The 17,661-nt window shown below is 39.6% G+C and overlaps 1 long non-coding RNA gene across 2 annotated transcripts in view; it reads left to right on the top strand.

Moving 5' to 3' along the window:
* The window catches only part of LOC127490669 (uncharacterized), a 71,909-nt gene extending 56,820 nt beyond the window's left edge, over nucleotides 1-15,089 (top strand). The window contains exons 2-4 of one of the 2 annotated variants that reach the window (XR_007918944.2): nucleotides 8,249-8,451; nucleotides 9,119-9,418; nucleotides 12,689-15,089. This is a non-coding gene — a long non-coding RNA (uncharacterized lncRNA). Of the gene's footprint in view, nucleotides 1-8,248; nucleotides 8,452-9,118; nucleotides 10,849-12,688 lie in introns of those variants that run through there. The other variant, XR_007918942.2, reaches the window with a different exon arrangement.
* The last annotated feature ends 2,572 nt before the right edge of the window (nucleotides 15,090-17,661 follow it).

Genomic DNA, 17,661 nt, shown 5'->3' with positions numbered 1-17,661 from the left:
TGTTTCATCACTTCATCTCTTCACACAGGAACTGCTTCATCTCATGTCATTCAAGAAGGGCCAGTACAACAAAATTAGATATCTCAAGAGAAAGACCATGTTCGCATACTTTTTATTAAAGTCTATTAAATAAGTTATATTTTATTATTAGTTGTTTTTGTTAATCTCTTATTGTGGCTGCTTTGATTATAAGTATGTATGTATGGGAGAAAACATAGTAAATATAGGAGGTTGAGCACTATTCCCAGATTCAAGTATCCATAGGCAGTTTTGGAACATATCCCCCTATATAATAGGGGGGCTGTTGCACACTCAAATACTGACAGAATCCTTAACATGGCTCTCTGATCTCTGGTTCTCTGAGATGAGAAGGAAGTTCCTGTGGAGACATCTAGAACTTCTTGTCAATATGGTAATTCAAATGCAATACTGTATTTCTGGAGGAATTAGGAAGCTAAGTGCCAACACAGAGAGCTTGAAACAGCAGAGTGGTGACACTATCTCATCCTGACTTAATTAGCCTGTTTCACTTCACAGAAGACAGATGCGTTTTAAAGTATCAGTAGAGTATCATAAACTAAATCCAATTGCAGCTGCTTACCCAGATGCCTTTCTCTTACCAAAGGAAATCAACAAATATCCTGCCACCTGATATGTAGCTTTTAATCTGTTGAGTGCTTTTTATTCCCCTCTGTATCCTTCAGTAAATACTACTTAAAGAAGTTTTATTTAACATGGCAGATTTAGCATTAACACTTATACCTTGATTGTCTTACTTCAGGGCTATTTCAACTTTCCAACCTTATGTCACAGTTTAGTCTGTAGGAACTTTGATCATTTCTGCATTTGACAAATCATAAGCTGATTGATAATATTATACTATTGAATATTCTGTTAGTTGCACCTGGTGACTAGCTAGTGGTAACTATACCTTATACCTTGGTAAGAATGTGTGAATGGGAAATAAATCCTACAAAAATTTAGGGGCCTGTCATACTGTTATTGGGGCCACAGTGGTCTGCAGCATGTTATACATTCTTTCCAAGATGAAGCATAAATCACTGGTTCTGGCCCATTCTTTCACTAGGAAAAAGCATGATGATGCCAAGTGGTACTCTTTGAACACTAGATGTGATGCCTTTTTTTTTTTTTTTGACTAATACAAAAGAACATGATAACAGAAGGCTTTCCAATGGTTTCAAGCTGCTGGCCTACCCGTTCTTGCTTTTGAGTCATGAGTTCCATTTGACCTGATGCTGCTGGAAGTATTTAAGGTATTAAGGATTCTGGATGGAGATTCCAGCAACCTCCTATAGCTGAACCGCAGCACGGAGGTTTACATCAATCAGACTCTTTCCCAACGACCAGGGCTCATGAACAAAGGATTCATAGATATGACCAGTAGTTGACTATTAGGAGAATTGCTATTAGACAACTGAGTGCTTAAGCAATTTAAAACAACATTTTTAATCAGGAAATAAAGCAACTGTGATAGTCATGTTATTTTTATACTGTGTTTGATATGTTTGTTTTATTTAGGATATTTGTACCACTGTTCATGAGACACAAGGTTTTTAATTTTGCCTTTTTTTATTTGACAGATAGACAGTGAGAGATAGAGAGAAAGGTCTTCCTTCTATTGGTTCACCCCCCAAATGGCCGCTATAGCTGGAACTATACCGATCTGAAGCCAGGAGCCAGGTGCTTCTCCTGGTCTCCCATGCAGGTGCAGGTCCCAAGCACTTGGGCCATCCTCCACTGCCCTCCTGGGCCACAGCAGAGAGCTGGACTGGAAGAGGAGCAGCCGGGACTAGAACCAGCTCCCATATGGGATGCCGGCGCCGCAGGCAGAGGATTAACCAAGTGAGCCATGGCACCGGCCTTAATTTTGCCTTTTTATAACTTTTTTTTTAGAAAACTTTTATTTAATAAATATAAATTTTGAAACTACAAGTTTTGGATTATAGTGATTTTTTCCCCACAACCACCCTCCCACCTGTAAACCATTCCATCTCCTACTCCCTCTCCCATCCCATTCTTCATTAAGTTTCTTTTTTAATTATCTTTATATACAGAAGATCAACTTAGTATATACTAAGTAAAGATTTCAACAGATTGAACCCATACAGACACACAAAGTATAAAGCACTGTTTGAAGACTAGTTTTACCCGTTAACTCACACAGTACAACACATTAAAGACAGAGATCCTACATGGGGAGTAAGTGCACAGTGACTCCTGTTGTTGATTTAACAACTGACACTCTTATTTATGATGTCAGTGACCACCTGAGGCTCTTGTTATTAGCTGCCAAGGCTATGGAAGCCTCTTGAGTTCACAAACTCCAGCCTTATTTAGACAAGGCCATAATCAAAGTGGAATTTCCTCCTTTCAGAGACAGGCACCTCCTCCTTTGATGGCCCATTTTCTCTGCTGGGATCTTTCTCACAGAGATCTTTCATTTAGGTCATTTTTTGCCACAGAGGCTTGGCTTTCCATGAATGAGAAACTCTCATGGGCCTTTTAGCTGGATCTGAATGCCTTAAGGGCTGATTATGAGGCCAGAGTGCTATATAAGGCATTTGTCATTCTATGAGTCTGCTGTGTATCCTGCTTCCCATGTATAACATATTTTTTCCAGTTTAACTGACCTAATCATCTTTTTCAAAGTTAATCTGGTTTAAAAAAATAATAAGACAAAAAGCATCTTTTCGTCTTCTATTCTTTGGAAAAGTTTTTGAAAACTGGAGAATTTTCTTCCTTAATTTTAGTCAGAAACAGCATCATGTTAATAAATATTTAACAGCTATATTAAAAATATATTTTGTTATATATAATATGCAAACATTGTATTATATGTTTATTGCAAATTTTAGAGCTGTAAAGGATGTGCAACATGTACCTACAAATAATAATAAAATGTACAACATTCTTTACTATAAATTTCACATACTCTGTTGATTGTCATATAACACTTTGGTTATGCTCTGGTTGAACTCTTGTATCTACAGCACCCAGGAGCAGTAATTAAGCAATTTTTTTTTTTAATTTATTTGAAAGTCAGAGTCACACAGAGAGAGGAGAGGCAGAGAGAGAGAGAGGTCTTCCAACCACTGGTTCACGCCCTCAATTGGCTGCAGCAGCCAGAGTTGTGCCTATCTGAAGCCAGGAGCCAGGAGCTTCTTCCAGGTCTCCCATGTGTGTGCAGGGGCCCAAGAACCTGGGCCATCTTCTACTACTTTCCCAGGTCATAGCAGAGAGCTGGATCAGAAGTGGAGCAGCTGAATCTCGAACAGATGCCCATGTGGGATGCAGGGCGTTAACCCACTGCGCCACAGTGCCGGCCCAACAATTAAGCAAATTTAACAAAGGGATTTGTGTCCCTGAAGAGGCCAAGGCAAGTTCTACTCTCTGACAAGGTCACAGCAGGAGGTCTGTCTCTGCAGGGTGTGAACAACAAGCTGTGGCCCTCTTGGTGGTTTCAGATTTACTGATACTAAGAAGTCGGAGTTTTCTGATGATCTTGCTGATGATCGCTATATTCTTGGAAATCTGTGAGAAATGACCTCTGCTAAAATGTCCTCACTGACGGTTGAGCTGTTTGATGGACTAGATCCTCCTGGAGTAATTCAACCCCTTCTGATGCTTCAGTTACCTGCAATAAAAGCTTAGAGGGAACTCCAAACTGTAGTGTATATGGTATGCAGTTAGACCTGATTTAGGGATAAGAACCACCTTGGGGAATGTCTTCAGTCTTCTGCTATCATCCACTTGAGAGTACGTCTTATCATAGACTAATGACTTGTAAATATCTTAGTTTGTGTGGCCTGGTGGAAAAGTAATTATCAAAATCAGTGAGTGAGTCTTAAATGAGCTATTAAAACAAAGTAGTAGTGAAGGGTTATGGAAAGAATATGTATAATGAATGGTTTTTTTTGAGCACCGTGTTAATGGTTACTAGTAGAGTTAAACTAAATGTAAATGTTCCAGTCTTCGTAATCAATTGTTCTAAGTAGATGCTCTGATTCTTTGTAAAATGACCACTATGGCTTTTGTAGTCAATTATTGTATAATTTAGCATCACTTTGATTCTCTGTTCTATTGTATTTCAAATATCAAGTAAATCTTTGAAATCAAAGAAATTGTTACATGGCTATGGAAATCAGAATTAGGGAGGAGTTACATAACACAAGGTCAATGGTTTGAAATGGATGGGAAACAGACTTTGTTATGGTAAGGAAGAATCATTAACTCTGTAAGGGTCAATTATGAGTGGACATTTACAAAATTTATGAGAAGTAAAGAATGTGTAACATGAACAGTGGATGTAATTTAGGGTATAAAAATAAAGTCTGGTGCTCTCTCATCAGAGCCATGCCATCAGCCTTTCTGTGAGGGTGTCTCTCATTCCTCCCTACGCTGACTCCTCCCACACCTTTGGGAACCCCTGGACCTGCAGGAGCTGGACTCTGGCATGTCCCAAAATGTTCTTTACCCCTCCAAAGTTTTATCATTAAATCTATCTAATCTACCATAAACACTTCATAAAATCATGCAAATTATATTTATTAAGCTGAAATATCTTGAACACTTAGTGGTAAATCAAACACTGACACATACTGCTTAATTCCTATGGTATACATTCTTCTAACATGGCTGATTTGGTACTATCAATGTGATGTCACTGAACATGCAACTGGGAAATGGGGCAGAGAAGAAGTAGTACACCAGTATGCAGTGTTTTCACTTTCCAGATACCACAGATGTTGCTATTTTTAAGAGTAAATACAGTAACATGTAAAAAATAAGAGTTAAGAAGCATGGGTTATTACTTTTATTTTCAAAATAATTTATTTAACTAATTTTAGATATTCTAACAGTTAATAATGTCTATGTTGAACAACTAGCTTGTAAAATTTTGGAAATTTTAAAAACTGGATTTTGTGAACAGGTGCAAGCCACTTCTGATATACCACAGGGGTGAAATCATAAGTGAATTCATCCATACTAGGAGTTTTGGATTTATAGATTTGGATTATAGATTTATTGTATTTAATAGTCATAAGACAATTGGTATTTTCCATTTCTTCTTGTGTCAGTTTTGAAACTTAGATTTTTCTAAGAATTTGTACTTTCTAATTTTAATATTTATTGGAATAAAGTAGCTCATTAAATCCTCCAGTGAATTTATTAACCATAATTATATTTCCCATTTAATTCCTGCTATGCTATTTTTTAGTATTCTGCTACTTGATCCAACACACTAAGAGTTTATTACTTTTATGTTTTCTCAAACAAATCTTAGATTTATTGATCATTTTATGTTTATTCCTTTCATTAACTCTTGTCTTTTGCTTTCTGTAGGTTCAATTAATTGTTGTTTTTCTAAATTCTTTAACAAGAAACTCAAAGAGGAAAAAAGTGTTTCAGTATTAAAGGTCAATTAGGAAAAATGTATATGAGCTCACCATTTTAGTAAGAAATTTATTTTTCAGCAGTGCCACCAAAGAGGCACAATAGGGTATCAACACCAGTTATACACATCGAGAAAAAATAATGCCCATATTTTATACTATCTTTCACTCTACATTAAAATTATTATCTGAGGAGTAACTGATTTCATGTCTTTGGCCAGGGGAATATTAAAAATAAAAGGTTCTTATAGTATCTTATTGTGAGGGAGCAAAGAAGCTTTAAAAATGCCTGGGGTAGAAAGAAAGAAGTCAGCCTTGGGGCTGGTGTTGCAAGTGCAGTGGGTTAAGTCACAGCCTGAAGTGCTGGCATCCCATATGGGCACCAGTTCAAATACTGGCTGCTCCACTTCCAATCCTGCCTCCTGCTAATGCACCTGGGAAATCAGGGGAGAATGGCCTGAGTCTTTGGGCCTTGCACCCACATAGGAGACCTGTAGGAAGCTCCAGGCTCCTGGCTATGGCCTGGCCCAGCTCTGGAAGATCTCTCTCTCTCTCTCTTTCTCCTTCCCTCTGTGACTCTGCCTTTCAAATAAGTATATATATATAAAATTATATATATGTATATTATATATAAGTCTATTATTATATATAAATATATATACTTAAAAGTATATATGAGTATATATATTACTTAAAACATATATATATATATATATATATAAATGTTTTAAAAAGAAGCCAGCATAAAGGCATTTCTATTAGGTTTTAGGTACGTTTTTATAACTGAGACTCAAAAAGTGAGCAATAATTAAGGTTAATGGCAACAAATAAAATCTGTAAAGATTTGCTTCTTAATAAATCTCACAAAGGGAAAAGTTAACTCAAAATGAAATATGTTATTAGAATTATGTGGGCCGGTGCTGCAGCTCAATAGGCTAATCCTCTGCCTGCGGTGCTGGCACACCGGGTTCTAGTACCGGTCGGGGCGCTGGATTCTGTCCCGGTTGCCCCTCTTCCAGGCCAGCTCTCTGCTGTGGCCAGGGAGTGCAGTGGAGGATGGTCCAAGTCTTTGGGCCCTGCACCCCATGGGAGACCAGGAGAAGCACCTGGCTCCTGGCTTTGGATCGGTGCAGCATGCTGGCCGCAGCGCAGCAGCCATTGGAGGGTGAACCAACGGCAAAGGAAGACCTTTCTCTCTGTCTCTCTCTCTCACTATCCACTCTGCCTGTAAAAAAAAAAAAAAAAAAAAAAAAAAAAAAAAAAAAAAAAAAAAAAGAATTGCGTGAACACTCTTATTAAAGGAAATTTTATGTATTTATATTGTGAATTTGTTTCTCTTGTATTCCAGTCTGCTTCAGAGTAAAATTCCATTAAACGTGCACTATGAAAATTCTCAGTGTAGTAAAAAATAATAATACATCAATAAAATAATACTCTGAGAATTCTAAAATAAATGGCTTATTCTTCAGTAAGAAGATATTGATGGGCTGGCGCTGTGGCGTAGCAGGTAAAGCCTCCACCTGCAGTGCCAGCATCCCATATGGGTGCCGGTTTGAGTCCTGGCAGCTCCACTTCTGATCCAGCTCTCTGCTGTGGCCCGGGAGTGCAGTGGAGGATGGCCCAAGTCCTTGGGCCCCTGCACCCACATGGGAGACCTGGAGGAAGCTCCTGGCTCCTGGCTTCAGATAGGCACAGCTCTGGCTGTTGCAGCCAATTGGGGACGTGAACCAGTGGATGGAAGACCTCTCTCTGCCTCTTCTCTCTCTGTGTAACTCTGGTTTTCAAGTAAAATAAATAAATTAAAAAAAAAAACAAACAAAAAGAAAACAAGACTGTGGCAAAGCAATTAAACTCCAATTCTGTTTTCCACACCTGTGGAATAAGAGCTTCATGCTTATCATTTACAGAGGTGCAATGTTCACCGAGACTTGAGGATGAACACCTAACCTATGAAAAGTTAAGGGATGCAGTTTTTCAAGCAGTAATTTTTGAATTACTCAAATTATTAATTTAAGGTGAATACCTGTACAAGCATAATAGTCCATAATCATAAATGTTTTAGGGTCAAGGTCATGTCCCAGATGGTGTTCAGACACCTCCAACCAGAGGGTTTGTTAGATCCAAATTAAACACTACCACAGATTTTAAACTACAGAGTTAATTGCACAAGTTTGTAAGTAAGACTGTGTAAAATGTTTCCTAATAATGGCAAATATAAACTCTTTGTAGAGTCCATATGAAATGATGGACTCAAAGACTAACCCACAGGTCAGGCAAAATTTTACTATAGCCTCTATAGTAATAAATGGATGTTAGTAATGTGTAGGTGATTCAAAGAATCTTTAACTTCTTAAAATCATATGTATAGATTCCCCCATATACCTGAAAGCAATTTAAGTGAACAGATTTTTTATCTTTATATGGATAGTTTTATTTTAACCTAAAAGTAGATACCACCACTAAATTCTACTGAAAAATTGCCTACTGTATTTTTCATTTTTTAATTTTAGAAATAATTTCTAAGATAATTATTTTAAAATACTTTAATAAAATCTAGGAATGTAAAAAACTCTACAGTGTAATCAGGATTTTCTATTTTTAGTAACAGCTCTCAGTATCTAGCTTTCAGACTATGAAAAGCCCATGTATGAACATTAGCACAGTATTTGAGTAAGTTAGCAATAAGTTAAAAAAAAGGCTACTAGGTGCCTTGTGATTTTTATACTTTCCCATATGAAATGTGGTCTCCTACGGTTGGAAGGGAAAAGGACAGTGACTTTATAATATTCTCTGTGCCTTGCTACTGTCTAGTAATCAATACTTCATTCTTTCAGATTTAGATAAGCATTTGACGCAATACATCCTCATCTAAATTACAAACAAAGAAGTGATAGCAGGGCCTGTGTCGTGGTGCACTGTGGTAAGCTGCTTGCTGTGATGTCCACATCCCACACGGAGTGCCTGGGAGCAAGGCACATCACTTCTGACCCAGCGTCCTGCCAACGCATCTCCTGGGAGGCAGCGGATGATGACTCAAGTACGTGGGTCCCTGCTGCCCGGGGCGGGGGGGGACCTAGGTGGAGCTCTGACCCAGATCTGGCTGTTTTGGCTATCTGAGGGGTGAATAAACAGATGGAAGATTCTCTCTCCCTCTCTGTCCTTCTCTCTGCCTCTCACATAAATCAAAACCTAAACAATGATAACAACTCCTTCTTAGAGGTATATTCTTCCTTAATACTGTTGGACGGTGGTAATTGAGACAATATGGTAAAATATAATTTTTCCTCTTCATTTAAAGATGAAAATATCACACTAAACTTATGACTCAACCATTTGTATTCCGCAGGGCAATATAAGCAGCTCTGCCAAAGACTGTGTTAATTCTTTAAAGTTTTGAGACTTCCTATAAGTCTTGTCCTTAAATATCAAAAGGAACCAAATGTTTTGGTGACTCTGCAAAACTGTCAAACTGTTATAATAATTAAAATGTCTGAAAGTATGGAGAATCTATGTGACAATTTCATTTAAGTTTTAGGGGCACTATTGAAAGACATTTCAACCTTAAATGGCAATCCTGGCACAGCCCTTTGAAGTAAATTGTTTACATTGATTTGTAATCCCATGAACCTTTATAGGAAACTATCCTCTTTGAATTTACTACCTTCCTTAATTCAGCAGAAAATTGCTTTCTGTCTGTTTTACAGTCCCACTTGGAAGACCTGAACGGAAATTAAAGAATCCACCTGTGATCTGGATGAAGAAAGGACTGGGAATCCTTCTGATGACCAGATAGAAGTGACTGTTTGTGGAGAGCTGAGCCTCATACCAGTGACGAGGGGAGGTGCTGGAGGTGAAAAGGCACCTGGCACGGTGGCTCATACCAGTTAGCATGGAAATGGTTGTTCTCAAAAATCAGCGGCAAAGACTCTGACACCTCCTCCAAACCCGAATCTCCAGTGAATGACATGGAGCATAGATTCTTCCTTTGCTTAGGAGACTCTGAGGTTGCACTTCATCTACTTTCAACATATTATATCAGAGTAGCTACGGTGTATACAAATGAAAAAGGGATATGAAAAAGATGTTAGGAATATCTGACAAATCAGAAATACAACACTTGAGGAACCAAATATGCTAGTGCAGAAATTTTAAAGAAATTTTAAAAAAATTAAAATCCTTCTTTCAAATCTATCAAAATATATTTTCATAGTTAAGAAAATACATAAATTCTTTGTTTAAAAAATTTGACAGGTAGAGTTATAGACAGAGAGAGAGACAGAGAGAAAGGTCTTCCTTCTGTTGGTTCACTCAAAAATGGCTGCTATGGCTGGCGCTGCGCCGATCTGAAGCCAGGAGCCAGGTGCTTCCTCCTGGTTTCCCATGCAGGCACAGGGGCCCGAGCACCTGGCCCATCCTCCACTGCCCTCTGGGGCCACCGCAGAAAGCTGGACTTGAAAAGGAGCAGCCGGGACTGGAACCCAGTGCCCATATGGGATGATGGCACCGCAGGAGGAGGATTAACCAAGTGAGTCATGGTGCCGGCCCCTATAAATTCTTTTTTAAGAAAAATTTAATCATCTGTTGATTTTAATTTTATTGTAAAGGCAGAGAAACAGAAATAGATGGACCTTCCATCTGCTGGTTCACTCCCAAAAGCCCACAATAGCCTTGGCTGGGTTAGGCCAAAGCCAGGAATATAAAACTCAATCCAGATTTCCTACATGGGTGGCAGGGACCCACATACTTGAACCATCATCTGCAGCCTCCAAGGGTACTCATTATCAGGAAGTTACAACTGGGACCAGAACTGGGACTCAAACGCAGGCACTTGGATATAGGATGCAGGTGTTTCAAGTGGTGTTTTAACTGCTGCACCACTTGGCCCATGAGGCCCTTCTTTTGTCATGACTATATATCCTGGTGTGCTCACAATTCTGGAAAGATCAACTATGTACTGAAAGAAAGGTGGCATTCAGCGAGGTGTAGCAGTAAATAAAATGCTTTAATCTGAGTTCCAGCTCTGCACTGTACTAACCTGGTGACCTTAGCAAATTTTCTACTCTCTGTGCCTTCTTTTTCTCATCTCTTAAATGAGGAAACTGATAAAACTTACATCGTTGTGTTGTTGTAAGAATTAAATGAGTTAACATACCTTCAGTACTCAAGACTGATTCTGGGGCTGGCGCCGCGGCTCACTAGGCTAATCCTCTGCCTGCGGTGCTGGCATCCCGGGGTTCTAGTCCCAGTCCGGGCGCCAGATTCTTCCCTGGTTGCTCCTCTTCCAGGCCAGCTCTCTGCTGTGGCCTGGGAAGGCAGTGGAGGATGGCCCAAGTGCTTGGGCCCTGCACCCGCATGGGAGACCAGGAGGAGGCACCTGGCTCCTGGCCTCGGATCGGCGTGGCACGCTGGCCGTAGCAACCAATTTGGGGGGTGAACCAATGGAAGGAATACCTTTCTCTCTGTCTCTCTCTCACTGTCTAACTCTGCCTGTCAAAAAAAAAAAAAAGACTGATTCTAGAAAATAATGAACACTATCTCAGTATTAACAATCATATTTTGCTATATCTTTACAAGCACTGATTTTCTGTAATCAGAGATTGTAAGAACAAATGAAAGATTTGATGTTCTATGGAATTACTCAAGTTTATCCAGTAGCATTTCTGCCAAATGTGAGAGGATATGGAGTGGATGATCTTTATTTTATACTTGATGGAATTTAGCCTCGAAGGAAGTAACTGCCTAGCTTGGGGTGGCATCAGTCATTGATTGAGTCACTTTCAGTGGTTTTCTATTTCTTTCCATCATGAGCACATACCACATACGGATTTGTCTGCCACGGATCATTTCCACCTTCTCTGGAAAGTCCACACAATTTCCTTTGAAAATTGCCCCTCCCGAATAAGGATGCCAATCAAGTCCACCAAACCTCACCAGAGTAAGGGACATGGGCCTGCTGAGGCAAATACATTACTTGAAGATCACCACAGAGGGCTACTGATTTGTTATGTAAGAGTTCACGTCCAAGGGTGCTTCAAAAATTTCATAGAAAATGGAAACTAAAAACCATTTATTTTTGCACAAGAATTTATGAAATATATGCATATATTTTCATACTACGCATTTTTATGACCTTTTGAGGTCAGTAAGCTGCAATCATGAAGCCTGAGGCTGTCTGCAAGTATGCCTTCCTTACCTCTGCCTTCCATGGGGGGAAGCTCAGCAGCACTGGAGGAAATGAGGCTGACGCATAGAAGTGGAGTCCAGGGATGGGGGCAGAGTTCTAATGACATCAGCTCTCAGGATTCCTGAGGCTTCTCTGTCTCTGGGGTTCTTAGGTATGTCAAACTCATACACTGCTTGTGTTCTGCTCAACCCACTTTCACTTGCCTATTATGATGGTCAGACGGCCAACCCATACAAAAATATCACAGATGAAATATTCCAAAAACATAAATCTCGTTTAATGGACTAGGGAGTGAAGGAAACCATGGATCTGACATTTTGCTAAGCATCTAGTAGATGTATCATTTATTGTGTCTTGTTTTGGACCACATGTCAACCATGGTGACAGCCTCACAGGCTTGGTAGAGAAACTTCAGATTGTTAATACTTATTTTAACTGCAGTAATATCCCAATGGAAAGACAAGACTGCTCAGTCCAAGCCGAACTATAGGGGAGTAGGTAGATAAAAATGTACCGCTTAAAGAGTTTCCTGGACTTTTACCAGTGAGCCAAGGACTAGATAATCATGAACTTTGCAGGGCTGCACATGTTGACATTTTTGTTCTTGATGAAAACGAGTAAGCCTAAAATGGAAAACATGGCGAGAGGGAAGCTTGGCAGACGCTAGGATTGGGGCAAAGGGGTGGGGGCTGGGAACTCTTGATCCTCCAAGCCTCTTTCAAACACCAGGTGTATGCAATCCCTTGTGCAATACAAGTAGAATTTCTTACATTATAATGTCCTTTTCACTAGAATGAAACCTGGAAGCAAAGGGCAGGCAAGTTCTCCTTCAATATCATTGATTATAACTTTCTATTGCTATTAGGCAAAAGCCAACATAGCTATTCGAGTTAAAAATAACAAAACAAGGGCTAGCTTTTAAGGGACAGAAAATACTCAGATGTTGCCTCCATTGAAATTTCTGACAAGTAAATATTCTAGTTAATGGAATCCATTAAAAGGGAGCCAATTAGAGTGTTACAAGAGTTGAATTGCAGAAATGCAAGTAAGCATCCAGGAGTCTTTGACTGATCAACATGTTAATTTTCAGGTCATGAATCTGCAAAAATAGTAACTGAACAAAAAACAGTATACTGGTAAGTGGAAGTCTTCCTGTGTACCTCTGAGTGTTGGACTGGAAACAAAAAGAAGAGAGATCTCACAGCGAGCAGAGTCCCAGGAAACCAGGAATGAAGAAAAATAAAAACTTACACAAAATCAAGCGTGGCAAAACTAAACTTCTTCTGCCCTTACGTATGTGATAAACTATAGACCAGTAACTACTATGGCCAGTAGTACCTTTTCTTCTGTTTCTAAAAGGAAGGTGTTCAGTCTTTCCTCTCATTACGTTTTTTTTGGGAAGTTCATTGTCTTATACTGTAGGATCCTGAGAAACATATCTGAATCTGATCAATTAAGAACTGAATCTGCAAGTGGATGAAGGAACAGAATATTAGTGGATAGCAATTGGATGTCACAGGAAAAAGAGATTATCTTTTGATGTAGGAATAATTGTGATTCATTATTATATTGGAGAGCTAGCCAGGATATTTTTGAAATTATAGGTATGGTGTAAGGTTCAAACACTAAATACAGGAGAAAATGGAAAATCCCTAATCTTAGACAATTAAACATTTCTGACACAAAGGGAAACACACAGAAAGAACACAGAGTTGAAGTTAAATAGTCAAGTCTTTCTTACATTACACCATAAACCAGTGGAATTCAAATTTAAAGTCCAACAAGGACATAATAAAACATAATAAGCTATTTATTTTTTTTAAAGGGAAATGGTTTATTGGGGGGAAATCCGACAGACCAGAGGGAAGGGGTGAAGATGGAAGAGAGAGAGAGAAGGAGAGCATAAGAGAGAGATCGAGAGAGAGAGAGAGGGAGAGAGATCAGGAGATGGAGAGAAAAAGAGCCACATGCTCAGGAACAGCCCCTCCCCCCCCCCTTTTTTTGACAGGCAGAGTGGACAGTGAGAGAGAGACAGAGAGAAAGGTCTTCCTTTCCGTTGGTTCACCCCTCAGTGGCCGCTGTGGCCGGCACCGCGCTGATCCGAAGCCAGGAGCCAGGTGCTTCTCCTGGTCTCCCATGGGGTGCAGGGCCCAAGGACCTGGGCCATCCTCCACTGCACTCCTGGGCCACAGCAGAGAGCTGGCCTGGAAGAGGAGCAACTGGTACAGAACCAGTGCCCCAACCTGGACTAGAACCCGGTGTGCCGGTGCTGCAGGCGGAGGATTAGCCTAGTGAGCCTCGGCGCCGGCCAGGAACAGGCCCTTTTAAAATTTTGCCAGAGGGTTGGCAGGGAAGCAGGAGCAGTGAATCCCATTAGGATGGGGGTGGAGCTGACACCGGTGGTTGGGCCATGTGGCCACCTGGCTTCCAGCAATGGCGGCAGGAGCTAGAGCCTAGGATGGTATTGGGGTGTAGATCGCACCATAGATAAGATTTCGCCATTTTACTAACATTCCCCTCTTTTTAACAAGCTGTTTCTAAAGGGTTTACTCAAGAAAAAATATGCAGGAGTTGCCAAAACAAAATTTTCTTTAATTAAAAATGTTAAGGGGCAGACATTTAGTACATCTGCTTAGGAAGCCCACATACTTCCCATATGGAAATATGTGTGTTCAAATCCTGGCTCCACTTCCTAGTAATGTGCACCCTGTGCACTAGAAGTAATGATAGAAATACCTGGGTCTCTGCCACTCATGTGGAAGACCCGGATTCCATTCCAGGCTCCTGGCTTCAGTGTGGTCCAGCTCTGGCTATTACAGCCATTTGGGGAATGAACAAGCAGATGGAAGACCTCTCTGCATGCCTCTGTTTCTCTCTCTTTTTTTTTCTTTCAAATAAGTAAAACTAATTTTAAAAATATAATAGGTTTATTGAAATAAAATTGATAGGCATATTTAAGTATATGTTTTAGTAAGTTTTGAAATCATCAGAATCAAGATGGTGAAGATATTCATTACACCAGAGAATTTCTAAATGTATTTTGCAACCTCTCCTTCCCGCCCTCCATGCCCCACTACGAGATACAGATTTCTGTATTAATGCTTTTAAATTTCATCTCTTCAAAGATGTCTATCTTCAGGTTCACATTGTTTCTGATGAGAAATCTGATGGCATTCTTATTGTTACTACTTCATACTTTGTGATATGCCTGTTTGCCTCTGGCTGCTTTTAAGATTGTGTCTTCATCACTGGCTTTGAATAGTTAGATCATATATGGTCTGGTCAATCTTTTAAATTTTACGTTTTTTGTCCATTCAGTTTGTTGAACTCCACACTGTGCGCTATTGTGTTTAACAAATTTGTAGAGTTCAGTCATGATTTCTTCAAATGTTGTTGTTTCTGTACCCTACCTTTCTTCTTTTCTTCTTTTTTTAAAATTTTATTTATTTATTTATTTAACTTTTATTTAATAAATATAAATTTCCAAAGTATAACTTTTGGATTATAGCAGCTTTCCCCCCCATAACCTCCATCCTACCCACAACCATCCCCATCTCCCACTCCCATCCCATTCTTCATCAAGTTTCATTTTCTATTATCTTTATATACAGAAGATCAATTTAGTATATACTAAGTAAAGATTTCATCAGATTGCACCCACACAGAAACAAAGTGTAAAGTACTGTTTGAGTACTAGTTATACCGTTAATTCACATAGTACAACACATTAAGGACAGAGATCCTACATGGGGAGTAAGTGCACAGTGACTTCTGTTTTTGATTTAACAATTGACACTCTTATTTATGACGTCAGTAATCACCCGAGGCTCTTGTCATGAGCTGCCAAGGCTATGGAAGCCTCTTGAGTTCGCCAACTCTGATCTTATTCAGACAAGGTCATAGTCAAAGTGGAAGTTCTCTCCTCCCTTCAGAGAAAGGTACCTCCTTCTTTGATGGCCCATTCTTTCCACTGGGATCTCATTCACAACGATCTTTCATTTAGGGATTTTTTTTTTCCACAGTGTCTTGGCTTTCCATGCCTGAGAAACTCTCATGAGCTTTTTAGCCAGATCTGAATGCCTTAAGGGCTGATTCTGAGGCCAGAGTGCTGTTCAGGACATCTGCCATTCTATGAGTCTGCTGTGTATCTCCTTCTGGGATACCAATCACACATACATTAGATTGCTTGAAATTGTCCCATAGCTCTCTAATTATCCATTATTATTTTTCAGCACTTTTTTTTGCTATATGTAGTGTTCTATTGTTATGTTTTTAAGTTCATCAATTATGTCTGTTGTACCATGTAATCAGCCATCATACCCATCCAGAATATTTTACTAATTTTCAATTTTGGAATTTTTATTTGATATATTTTGTAACTTCATGTCTACTTAACATGCTCAATATTTATTCTAGCATTTTAATCACATGAAAAACCACCACAGTAAAATTTTAATGTCACTTATGTTAATAATCATATGTGTAGTTCTGATTTGTGTTATTTGGCTGATTATTCTCCTAATTTAGGTTTTTACTTTTTTGCTTTTTACAAGTCTTACCTTACTAGGTGCTGAAAATATTTAAATGGATAGGAACAGCATAGAGCTTTGTTCTGAGATGCAGTTATATTGCTTGGAAAGAGGTTCTACTTTTGAGATGTTACCTAGTAGCAGAGCCATATAGATCCTGAGCTTTGTCATCATAGCCATTTTGGATTCCTTGGATTCAGAGCTCCCTCATCACATGTCAGAAAGTCTGGCAGGATGTGCAGGAGTTTATCTTTCTGCTCTGTTTCCTAGAACACTCAAGTCCATAGCTTCTGTAATTATAGAGTTATTGTATTTTTTCTGATTTTCAGTGATCACCTACATTTTTTTTACCCTGAAATTCAATGTATTGTCTCAAAAATTATTATCTCACACACTTCTGCCCATTTTTTCAGTTGTTTCTTCTGGGAAGATAAATTTGGCCCCCACTGCCCCATCTCAGTTACGAGTAGAATCGACAAGAGAATCTGGAGCAAAACTGTTAAGAGTTTGCTTTATGAGAAAATAAACAACAATATTAGCTCTTTGCTATGGAATTAAATGGATGATCTATTGGACACAAAATGACCTGCATGTATACATCAAATTACTAATTAATATAATATTTTCATTAGTAAATTTTTAAGGTTTCAATTAATTTAATTTGAATAGGTTAATGGATTTGTTTTAAGGATTTTTTTTTCATTTCTCTGAAAGGCAGAGGTAGAGAGAGAAAGAGGAAGAGACAGAGAGAGGTCTTCTATCCACTGGTTCACTCCACAAATGGCCACAATGGACAGAGCTGGGCTGATCCGAAGCCAGGAGTTTCTTCTGGGTCATCTATGTGGTTGCAGGGGCCCAAGCACTTTGGCCATCTCCCACCTGCTTCCCAGACCATAAGCAGGGAGCTAGATTGGAAGTGGAGCAGCTGGGACACAAACTGCTGCTTATATGGGAGGCTGCTACCATAGGTGAAGGTTTAACCTCCTACTCTGACACAGTGCTGGCCCCTAGGTTAGCAGATTTAATAGATTTATAAATTTTAGGGACTGGCGCTGTGGTGTAGTGAGTAAAGCTGCACCCGCAGTGCTGGCATCCCATATGGGTGCCGGTTCAAGCCCTGGCTGCTCCACTTCCAATCCAGCTCTCTGCTATGTCCTGGGAAAGCAGAGGAAGATGGCCCAAGTGCTTGGGCCCCTGCACCCACATGGGAGACCTGGAAGAAGCTCCTGGCTCCTGGCTTCAGATTGGCGCAGCTCCGGCCGTTGTGGCCAATTGGAGAGTGAACCAGTAGATGGAAGACCTCTCTCTCTCTCTCTGCCTCTCCTCTCTCAGGGTATCTCTGACTTTCAAATAAATAAATAAATCTTAAAAAAATAAAATTTTAATTAGCAGAGACCATATGTATTGTTTAAAAATGGTACTGGGGGGCCGGCACTGTGGTGCAAGTTAATCTTCCACCTGCAGTGTTGGCATCCCATATGGGCAATGGTTCTCGTCCTGGCTGCTCCTCTTCTGATCCAGCTCTCTACTAAGG

Source organism: Oryctolagus cuniculus, chromosome 6 (assembly GCF_964237555.1).
Source record: "Oryctolagus cuniculus chromosome 6, mOryCun1.1, whole genome shotgun sequence".
Classification (NCBI taxonomy): domain Eukaryota; kingdom Metazoa; phylum Chordata; class Mammalia; order Lagomorpha; family Leporidae; genus Oryctolagus; species Oryctolagus cuniculus.
The sequence above is the reverse complement of the archived record's forward strand: the minus strand, read 5'-3'. Positions and strand labels throughout refer to the sequence as shown.